Source organism: Anastrepha obliqua, chromosome 4, assembly GCF_027943255.1.
Source record: "Anastrepha obliqua isolate idAnaObli1 chromosome 4, idAnaObli1_1.0, whole genome shotgun sequence".
In the NCBI taxonomy this organism is placed as follows: Eukaryota; Metazoa; Arthropoda; class Insecta; order Diptera; family Tephritidae; genus Anastrepha; species Anastrepha obliqua.
The window spans coordinates 101,740,998-101,752,959 of NC_072895.1; positions in this window are offsets into that span (position 1 = coordinate 101,740,998).

An 11,962-nucleotide genomic window follows, 5' to 3' on the forward strand; every position below is an offset into this window, starting at 1 on the left:
GGTATCGTTAGCGCGCTTATCTGCCACTTTCATACGTGCAGCATCCATTTTTTCAGCATACGAACGCTCCGGGGCGTCCGAGCGCGCCATTTGTTAATTGTTGAATAACTCGAAAAGTATTGTCGGTTTCACTTCAAATTTCTACACTATATTTTTAAGATATTATACATTAAGAAAATCCAAAAAAAAAAAAATCAAATTTTTTGAAAATTCTGACTAACCCCTTAAAACATTTTCTTGTTTTCGCCTCCTGTCAGGCACCATTAATATTGCCCACCACAACAGCACCATCTGTTTTTTTTTTTGAAGTCAGAGCAGCTGTTTGAATACATGTTGAAAAGAAGAAGGTGTGACCAATATCAGTTCGTTAAATGATTTGCTGACATAAGTGAGTTTATGACAACGGTTTGTTTACGAATAAAAGTGAGAATCTGTTGGTGATATAAGAAAAAAATCAACGCAGCGCACTACTCGTATTGCTTCGTTGCCGTCTAAACAACGACTGATTACTATAGAAGAGCGTAAGAATACGTTTGAAATAAGTGGCAGAGTTCTGCTGCCGCACCCTCGATTACGTGGCAGCCGAATTTTCTCTCACAATTTAATTTCAGATGACAAAATTGGTAATCAATCATCCTTGGTTTGACAAGTTGACATTTTTTCGTTGTCCACATTTCGGTGCAACGAGCCACCGTAAAGCTGTGTCTGTGCTCCTCAACCAAGTCCACAGAAATAGATCCTCTTTTGCAGTAAAGATATTACCTCTCTTTTGGGAGTTCTTTTAAATTCAAGGCGAAAAGCAATTCCTTGCACGAATGAAAATTATTAAAAAAATAATTCCTGCATTTTTGCACACAAAAAAATGTATACCAGCTTACGACTATATTTCTGCGCTGATATTTTAACAAAAATTTGCCCTTTAACCTCATATGCGAGGCATATCGATTAAATGACTTGGCTGAGACTGTATAGAAAAAGTACAAAGCACCGCCAGACGTTAGCGACCGCCAGCTATATAATTAACGGCAAACTTTCTCTTTCGAATAAAGTGCCTTTAGATTCTGCAAATAATTCCTGCCTTTATTCCCATTAGACGGGTTTTTTTATTTTGCCGGAAAAATCGCCACTTATTGAAATTTGTAATTTATTAAAATAAGTATAAATGTTTCTCGTGTACCCGTGTTTTGGACTGGATTCAGCCTTGAAGATGTGAGTGTTGTGAACTAAAGCGGTAACAAGAAAAGAAAACTCGATAAACTCTTTAGTATTACTGAATCCATGTAGAATAGTCGCAGCAGGCACCCTATACAGTAGTAGTTTGTGTAAGGATGGTCTCAAGAAGAAGTTCGAACAACAGCCGAAAAGGATCGTAGTGAAAGTTCGGTGAAGAAAGTTTTGTTGTGTTTCGTGGACATGATGAAAGATTTCAGAGGTCTGGCCAAGATGAAACTGTGACCGGTAAGAGAATCACCTGATGAGCTGACGTAACAAGAGATGTGACGACGGTTTGTTTACGAAAAAACTGAGATTGTCAACACAGCCTTCGTTCATTTTGCTCCGTTGCCGTCTAAACAACGACTGATTGGACGAGTGTGTGAATGCGTATGAAATAATCGGTAGAATTCGGTTGCCGAATACCCGGAGACGTGGCAGCCGAACTTGCTTGTACAACTTTGGCTTTCACCATAGCAAATTGGGTCACAACACGGACCTCTCCCCTCAGCAGTTGACTTGATTGAAGCATCATCAAAAAAAAGAAGCGGCCAGGATGAGTGGTTTTATCGCATATCGCCATATAGTTTAGACCTGACACCAAGCGTACATACATATATATAGTATTCTTTACAGTGTATGTAAATCGAAAATTTGCAGATAAAAAAAAATGTTTGACTTTGTAAATGTCGTAAAAACATTTATTTTTAATGAAAAGTGAAGTATTAACAATAGATAGTCAAATTTAATTATCGTTTACAGTTAATGCATTTTTCAGAAAAGTTTTCAGAAATTAGAAATTTGTATTACCTACCTTAGTTTCTTAAATCCAAAACCGTTATTTGGCGATATCTCGAAACCTACATGATAGAAAAAATTAATCATACAAATTAATTATTAATATTAGTAAAATTATTGTTATAATATTAGTAATAATTATTAACCAGTTAACTGTGGCGCTCCCATTTAAAAGTGCGCACAGTTTTGTGTCGCCAGAATTGAGCTATGACGAGTATAGTCGTCAATTACAGAGTAAGTTGCGCTGGTAAGATATTGGATGAAAAAGATGGGTTAATTTTATAAAATTGGGGACAAATGAACTAAAAATAAAAAAATAGTAATTTACAGAACTTCTGGACAACTTTATAATATGTACGCACTTGAAATTCTTACGTTGCACTGTACTTATTTGATAGGAACCGCCGACACTTGGTAAGATATGCACTGACACACACGATTTAGCTTTCTAGTTTATACATCCACTTTTTGACTTTTGCCCTTGCCCCTTTTAGGTTAACATCTAAAAAACGTTATCAGCGCACATAAATAAATTCATTATGCGAACTGGTAAACTTTTTCAACCAGTGCATACGGGGAAGCATGACATCATCTCAAATTGTTTATATTTTCTATTTGTTTGTTTTATTCCGGCATAGCCTCAAAATATTCTAAACATCTTGAAATTTGAGAATATGTGTAGTTTTTCTCAAAAATTGTAATTTAAATAGCCAATGGTCACTAATTTATACGCATGACGAGTATACTCGTCAATACACAAAATTTTGCCACTTCTCCATGACGAGTATACTCGTCAATCACAGTTAACTGGTTAATATAATACAAATTTTCGGACTCAGCAACGGATTTTACATCGAATTGATTGGCCCGATTATTGGGTAAAAAAAAAACATTTTTAATTTGTAAACCAGTGTTGTCATCCTTGCAGTTATTTGTGAAAATTTTTTGATGGCAAAAGGCCAAGTTATTTTTACCACAAGGGACGAGTTTTTCATTATGCTATCATGAAACTTCTTTCAAAATAAAGCGAAGTTATCTAACAATAACAACAACAAAACGTCGCATACTCGTATTTGATCTAAATCGGATAACCTTCAACATTTTTACTCCCTATTGTTTTTTAATTATTTATTTCATATTTATATTATGTTATATTTTTAATTTTATTATATTTTATTTTTCTTGTTTTTAATTAATTTATTTTAATTTAATTTTATTAAGTTGTATTTCATTTAATTTTATTTAATTCAATTGTATTTAAACTAAATCAGATAATAATCTTCAACATTTTTACTCCCGCTTTTTTTTAATTATTTATTTTATCTTTTTTACTTTATTTTTTCATGCTGTTTTTTATTTAATTTTAGTTCATTTTATTATATTTTATTTGTCTTGTTTTCCCTTTATTTTATTTTATTTATCTTTATCTTTATTTAATTTAATTTTACTTTATTTTATTTATTTTTAGTTTATTTTATCGTATTTAATTTAATTTAATTTAAGTTCAGTTAATTTAATTTAATTTCATTCTATTTCTAAATCACCTCATTTTATTTTTTTTTTTCAATTTAATTTTATTTTATTATATTTTTCTCACTTTGTGTTTTTCGTTTTAATTTGTTTATTATTTTTATTTTTTTTTATTTCAAAGCATTCCATGAGGCATTAAAATCACGCCAACTCACAAAAGCAAAAGCGAAGCAGTAATTAAACTTCTAGTTAATATTTCAAATTTACTCGATTTTCGCTTAAAAAATAGTTTACAACATCTTAAAGATGCCATCAAACAAATATTTTAACAGCTTTAATACATCCACCCTGCATTCTGCATTCTCAGCAGCATTGCAGCACTCAACTGCTGCAACAACATTCATTTTGTGCGAAAATATTTTATCGTTGATATTAACCTAAATTTTTGAGTGTACGTGCATTTGCACACGCATACACACAAAACGGCCAGTGCAGTGTCCCCATAGTCGCACACACAGGCACACACTTTCTTAACAACAGACTCGATAGGAGTTGTGTGCTCACACACACAAATGTTTTTCGAAGTCCATATTGATTGAAATAGTTCAGTTTTTCATTTTGCGTTTGTTTGCTGGACCGAGAGATAATGATGACGAAAGCAACGATGACGAGACACCATGCGATGAAGCTACTAAGCACTAACAATAACAAGAAAAATAACGTACATTGAATATAGGAATGATAGGAGTATGTGTGTAAGCCTGTGAATATTCTTAGTACTTATATTGGTCTGTCTGTCTGTTTGTTTGTTTGTTTGTTTGTCGCAAGTAGGAATAATGTGCCTTATTGTACCTCCAACTGATTGGGATGCCTTGCCGAGGTACGTGCGCTGAATGGCATAATCAGTTCGTTTGGGAAACAGAATTCAAGACGTACATCAAGATTCAGATGCAATAATAAGAAAAAATACGCGCCTAAGGAAAGCAAAGAGTAGCATATAAAATAAAATAAAAACAACAACAAAACGAAATAAAATCACAAAAACAAAAGAAAACAAGTTGCAAACTGCATTAAATAAAACCTATAGCAAAAAAAAAATCAAAGAAAAAAATAAATAAATAAAGTGGCGATAAAACAGGATTGCGCCACATGCATTTTAAATAATCGATCGGTTGAGTAATCGATAAAAACAAGCGAGGCGGCTGCAGGACCGCTAAAAAGAATAATTGTACGAGCATCTTTGTATTGTGAGAACACTTTGGTAAATGAGCTTTTATTATATTATGAATACATGATTTTGTTTTCTGTTTTTCTTTTTTTGTCGCAAGGAAATTAATTATGGGTCTACAGAGCGTGCAATGGAAAGTGTCCTTTAATTAAATGGTATTAGAGAGTATTTGTACTTCGTTAGTAATGGACAATAACCAGCAATTAGTAGCAAATATGTACATATGTATGTATGTACCTATGTAGGTAGCTGATCATTTATTAGTTTTATGACAAGGCGAATAAAACAGTAATTGTTTACATTATTTTTTATTTTTTTAGTTATTTCTTTAGTGCGTTTGTACGGCTCTGAAGCCACTTAGCTAAGGCAAAGATGGGAGAATGTGAAGTAATTCTCAAAACGACGAGTAGATGCTCAGTTGCTCAGTTTCCCAGTTCAAGAGAGTTCCTTGTTGACCTTCATTGCGGATTGGATGCCAGCCGCAATATAATTGCTAAACAAGAGCATTTACTTCACAAAATCTTCAGTAATCCGGTGAAAATAGATGTTGTAATATGCCACGTTACAGAATTAATAAACTCATATGGTCTGAATGTACATAACTTCAAGAGAACATCCAATCTGTTACTATCCTTACTGGGTGCTGGCCTTTTATATTTTGTGCCTTCGCAACACGACTTCTGATGAACTAATCCCATATTTTTATCGAAATGGTTGGTATTTTGTAGCATAAACTTATGTATAGCATTTTCAGTTACAAGCTTTATTTGTTGTTTTTTCAGTGAGTTGAAAAATTCTTCTTGCCCACAGGATAGAATAAATGAAAATGAAAATTTTCGTGCTATGATTTATTACGATTTTCGGCGCGGTTTATTGACAAGAGTACATTAATCTATTTACTTCGACTTGGCGACACCTAACCACTGCGGAACGCTGGTCTAGCCTGGTCGTCGATCTTTACAATATGAATTCCGTGAAGGCCGTCCAACAAACAGTCAATGCTGTACGTCAACTGATAACACAAGATCGTCATGTGACATTTCGCGAGATAAAGGCATCCTTGGTCATTAGTGGGACCGGCATACATTCAATATTACATGCACATTTGGTCGCTATGTAGCTTTCTCGTTCTCGTTGAATACCACATAATTCTGTAAAGAAATATTGAAGAATTTCTGCCTCGTTGGTTCAATCGTAACAGGTGACGGAACTTGGAATATGTTAAAAAGCCGGAAAAACTAGTAATTGACAGTATGAGATTTTCAAGAAAAATTTAAAACAGTCAATTCTGGGTGGTATACATCCATTTGTTTGCCAGAAGTTTTTGGAGAACTAAAGAAAACCAACTACCGAGGACGAATCACTCTTCAGCAAGACAATGTAAGCTCTCACGTATCGGCTCACACAAAAAAGTTTTTAAGTTCTCAAAAAATCGAAATAATGGCAGCCCTGATATGGCAACTAATGATTTCTTTTTGTTCCCGAACAGCAAAGATTCAATGCGAGGTTAACATGTTGAAACTTTTAAATAGTAGCACGTTTTGGAGGTATCCAATTCTCAGTGGAAAAAGTGCTTTGAAAATTGGTTCAAGCGAATGCTGAAGTTTATTGACTTAAAAGGAGAATATCTTGAGAAACAATAAACCCATTTTCATTATTGTTTTAATGTGTTTTCATTATAAAGCACAAAATATAAATTTAAAAGTAAGCAGGAGACTGACTGTTGAACACCTGCTGGGTTGATTACCAACTTTATTGAGTAAACAGTACGATTCTCTGCACGATTTGTTTAACAAAAACCCCTACAATATTTTTTTTTAATATTTCGTCAGCTTAGTTTTAATACAGCCAATGTTATGAAAACTGCACTTAGTTTCCACATGAGCATTGAGTGTCTTCACCCTCATCTTTGAGAGGAGGACTGAGATGAGAAGAATCAAAGCAGCAGAGGAAAATTTGTTTTCGCTTGAGATTAAAGGAATCGAATGAAAAGACAACAGTATGAAATCTTCGGCAACTAGTGTTTTCAGTTGAGCTCTAATCTGTCGTTACTGTGGCCTGCCGCAGCTGTTGTGACCTGACATTTTCGTTAGGTGTGAGCTAAAGTATATCCCGCCGTTATTTTGACAGTAAAATTTTAATATGGTATGCCTACTTCTTGATTGGTGCGATAACCGCTTACACGAATTTGGACGAGTGAAGACAAGTCCTTCCACACCTGATATTTCCAACGCAGAGGAGACCTTATTTTTCCTCTACTACAACCAGCTGCTATCGCTCTCTACTTTCAAGCCGGAGCGTTTGTATTCATTTAATCGTTCCATCACCTGATATGTCACGGCACGCAAATTAGTTTGATTTCGAAATGTGCCAACAACACTGAGCGATGACTTATTGTACGGAATTAAATTTCATATAGTCGGTGTTATTATTTTAAATAAATCTATTTTTGAGTCAAAATACTGGTTACGAAGTAAATCTTCCAGATGTTCATCAGTAGATTTTTTCTGTTTTTCATTCTAATAAGTTTTAGTATTCAAAATTAAACCTCGGTTGGTTCCGTATATAGAACATGGCAGAACACTTTTCAGTTTTGAATAGACGCCGCCATGTGCTAAACACTAAACACATCACTTTCATGAAAAGTAAAAATTCTTGAACTCACTTCTCTTAAATTGCTTAGCAACACCTTATTTCCCTCGTAATTGCGCAGAGAAGGCTTTCGCCCGTTTTATGTCCGAGCATGCCTTGATTAGTGTACGCCTTCCAGATATTTTTCAGAAGTCGGTTGCAGACATGTGCCAGGCAAATGAAACATTAGGCAAATACATAGAAAACTGGCTGTTGAGAATTGCATACTTCCAGGCGAGAAACATAGGTATGTATGTGACTTGTAACTTGTTTAATTTGCGAAAAATTTAAATTTTTCATACTTCACTCCAATCGGCCAGTCAGTGAGTGCTAAAGGATTTCGAAAATCGAAAAGAAAATAAAGCATTGCATTCTTCCAAGTGCTCTCATCTGTAGACATTCAAGAGAATTCTTTGTAATTGCATATTTATATCTCTGCATTTATGTATGTATATATGTATGCGGTCGCACATGTCATAATTATATTCTTAGCGCCACTTTAAAATTATGGAAGTAGGTTTACACACAAAAAATGTACACAAAAAGAAAAACAAATTAAGGCAAAAAAAAAACGGAAGGAATGGAAAGTCCCATTGTTTACGGTCTTCGCGGTGAGCTGCCCCGATTGGGAATATTGCTCGAATTTTTAAATTATTTCAACACACTTATACACATCCACATCATTTATATGTATGTTTTTCATACACCGCTGACGTACATATACATACATACATAGGTCTATAATTTGCAATACATACATACATACGAGTATGCACATACACACATACGTATGTGTGTATATCAATATCGACGTTATTGACCGATCCAAACATTCCATATGCCACTGCTTGTGGCTGTGCCTTCAAATTGCAAACGGACAAGGAAGAGCGGTGGCGCAGCGCAGCGAAACGCAACGCATTTTCAGGCTCACCCCAAACACTGACTTTACTTGTGCAGTTGTTCAGCTGCGAAATGCTTTGATTTGGTACATTGTTGTTGAGTTTATTTGTTACTACTATCAGTTTTCTTTTGTTTCAGTTATATTTATTTAATTTTTCTTATTATTTGTTGTTTTCTTTGGTTTGTTTGTTTTTGTTTTGGTGTCGTTTGCTACGCATTGTGATGAGCGCACTACGGCATGGCATGGCTTGGTATGCGTTGTCCCGTCCGCATCACCATCTTCTTCCTCTTCTGCAGCCAGAATTGCAGCATTGAAAATCACAAACAGTAGCTTCTGCAAAACAGCAACAGCAACAGCATCGGAGAATCCAGGAAAGACAACAATGCCAAAGACATCTTCGCCAATGTGACCAATGGACAATGTGAAAAAAGTTACCGTTTTCTACTTGACTTTTTCTTGACATTTTATGCCATTCGCAACATCCGCGTACAGTTCAATCGATGATGTACGATTTCAAGCATATGCATGTGCGTGTGTGTGCATGTGTGTGGATATTTGCGGACGGACGTGTTTGCGTACGCGCCAACAACAATTGAAGTGCCTGACGGAGGTAGACGTTGAGGACAATCTTACTGTGACGATGTATACCTACATATATGCAGCTGCGCCCGTATGCGGCTGAGGCGGGACGCAGGCGGTTGGTTGCACATGAGTATGACGAGAGGAGGAGGTATTCACCACCTCAACATCAAATATTAAGTAGAATCTGCAACAAACAGATAGACGTCGCGTCGCGTCGCTACTTCTGCTATCACCGCGACCGCTTTGCTCCAGCAACACTACTACTGTTCATCACAGCTACCGGTCTTTTTGTGCTGCTGCTGCTACTGCTGTTGCCGTTGCCTGCAAGTGGAAGTAGTCGCACTCCTGTTGATTGCATTGTTTTTGATCTTATGATGTCTCCAATGCGTCGAACGCTGAGCATTGATCGTACTTGGCTGCCAGCTCGGCTGCCTGACTGACTAGTTGACTAGCAGACGGAGCTGACTGGGCTGACTGAATGACGAATGCCTATCAACGATCCATCGCTGACTCGCTCAACTCGTCTGCTCGTCTGTGCTCGTCCACTCTTTCACTCGCTGGGCCGCTTGGCCGCCTGGCCGCCAGCGGACGGACAATTTTATCCAAGATGCGTGGGATAATTCTGTTCTAATTTGTTGCATGCGCTACTGTTAGGGCCACAAGCAAACACATATGCACATACACAATCGCAGAATATATACGCATACATACATACATACAAACATATCATACATATTTTACAAATGAAATGCAACATTGAAAACGGTGTTAGTATTCTGCGCGTTTTTTCGCAACGGTGTTCCGTACCGTTGTGTTGTTGAGCGAGTCGATCGATTGTGAGTTGTTGCTGCTACTGCTGCTGTAGTTGTTGTTGCTGTTATTGTGTTGATGTTTGGTTGGTTGCCTCGATATCCAGCATCGCTCAATGCATTAAAGTATTTGAAATTCTGCAGCAATACTTATTGAAACAACGTAATTGTGCCCGCTGAGCAGTTAAATGCGCTTTCTTCTTCGATCTCCGCCTCCAAGTCATCGTCTTCTGCTTGCGGCTTACTTCCTACTTTCCATGGCCTACGTTTTTACTGTGCCGTGCGCATAAAAACACACCGAGATTGATGTGCGAATTTATGTGTAAAATTTATATGAACTCGGATAAGTAGCTTAATTGCCAGAACCTTATTTCTAACTTAATTAAAATTAGTGAAACGACAACGAATTTGTAAGTGAAGTACCAAGCGCGGAAAATGGATGGGATTCTTTTTTAAATAATGTGCATTCCTTTATTGTTTATTATTGGAAAAATATCAGTGAGTTATTCCCTGATATCGGCCATCGTAGTTGAATGGGTTGGCGCGTGATTACCATTCGAAAGTGCATTGGTTCGAAACCCCAGGCATTAAACACCAATTGATAGAAACACATTTTTCTAACAGCGGTCGCCCCTCGGCAAGCGATGGCAAAGCTCCGAGTGTATTTCTGCCATGAAAAGACTCAACATAAAAAAATATCTGCCATTCGGAAGCGGCGTAAAACTGTAGGTCCCGCCATTTGTGGAACAACGTCAAGAGGCACGCCACAAATAGGAGAAGGAGCTCGGCCAAAGATCCAAAAACGGGTGTAAGCGCCTTGTAAATATGTATATGAGAATATTTTAGGGGGAGCCTGGTTTATGAGGTCTAAAAATTGCATCTCTTTGCGATTTTGTTTTTAAGGAAAAAATTAATTTAGCACTGCAAAGTTTTTTCTACTTTTAATGAGCATTTAATAAGTACAGTGCACTCGCGAAAACTCGAACACACGATAACTCGAACATTCGGAAACTTGAACTTTTTTTTTTCTCCATTGACTACTCTAAAACTCGAACAATTATTTTCTTTTTTCATGGAAAATATGTGAGAAACTGTCGTTTTGCATGTGCTATATTATAACGGCCAGTATTCAAATTTTTGTCGTTATGTGCGTCTTTTGTTTCATTCTAAGGCGCCGCACTGGCTAGGTTTCTTGCTAATTACGGAACTTTTCTTTTAAATTGATTGATATTTGTCAGTGATACACGGGATTTTGCGCGGTTAAGATCAAATTTATTTGCGTTTTATAATGGGACGAAAACTAAATGTTTTGAGTTTATCAAAAAAGGCTGAAATAATTAACGAGGCCAAGAATGGCGTTAGTATCACAGCTCTATCCAAAAAATATAACACTGCCAAATCCACAATTTGTGGAATTGTGAAAAATGATAACAAAATTTTGGAATGCGTTAATAACACGCTATCGGGCCCTGGAAAACTTAAAACGCTTCGCGCTTCAGAATTGCCAAAAATGGAAAATCCGCGTGCATTTAAGCATTTTAACTGCCCAGTGGAGTACCGAAGCTCTAAATCAGCCTGGATGACATCAACTATTTCAAAATTGGTTTCACTTTTCGTTTCTACCACAGGCAAGTTCATATTTGACTACAAATTAAACACCCTTTAAAAAACCTATTTTTTATTACATAGGTGAAAACTTCTTTAAAAAATATAGGAAAAGGCATTACTTTTGCTTGACAATGCACCTTCGCATCCAAACGAGGACACGTTAAGATCCGAAGATGGTTTAATTGGGGTGATGTTTATGCCGCCGAATGTAACTCCTTTGATTCAACCAATGGATAAAAACGCAATAAGAATAACAAAGCTACATTACCGAAATTCTCTCTTGGCAGCTATTTTCTCCGATGATTGCGATTTCATCCAATCATTAAAAAAAATTAGTTTGAGAGATGCTGTTACATTTTTGGATAGAGCTTGGAATAAATTGAGACAGGAGACGTTGGTGAAATGCTGGACAAATATTTTAAACTTTGCAAACGTGAAAGACGATGACATTCCACTTAGTGTCTTGAAAAACGAAATAGAAGCTGTAAGTATGGAAAAAGAAGCTGCCGAAATTCTCGAACACTTACATCCTGAGGTAGTTATGGTTTTGATGTAAATAAAAAAAACACACAATAACAATAATAAATATTTATTAGGCTACTTTCACAAAAGAAGAAATAAGAGACTGGAATAACGACGGCTTGATTAAAGAGGTTGAAGCTATTGAAGAAAGCGAATCCGAAGATGAAGTTGAAGCTACAGGTGGAAATGAACAAAAGCGCA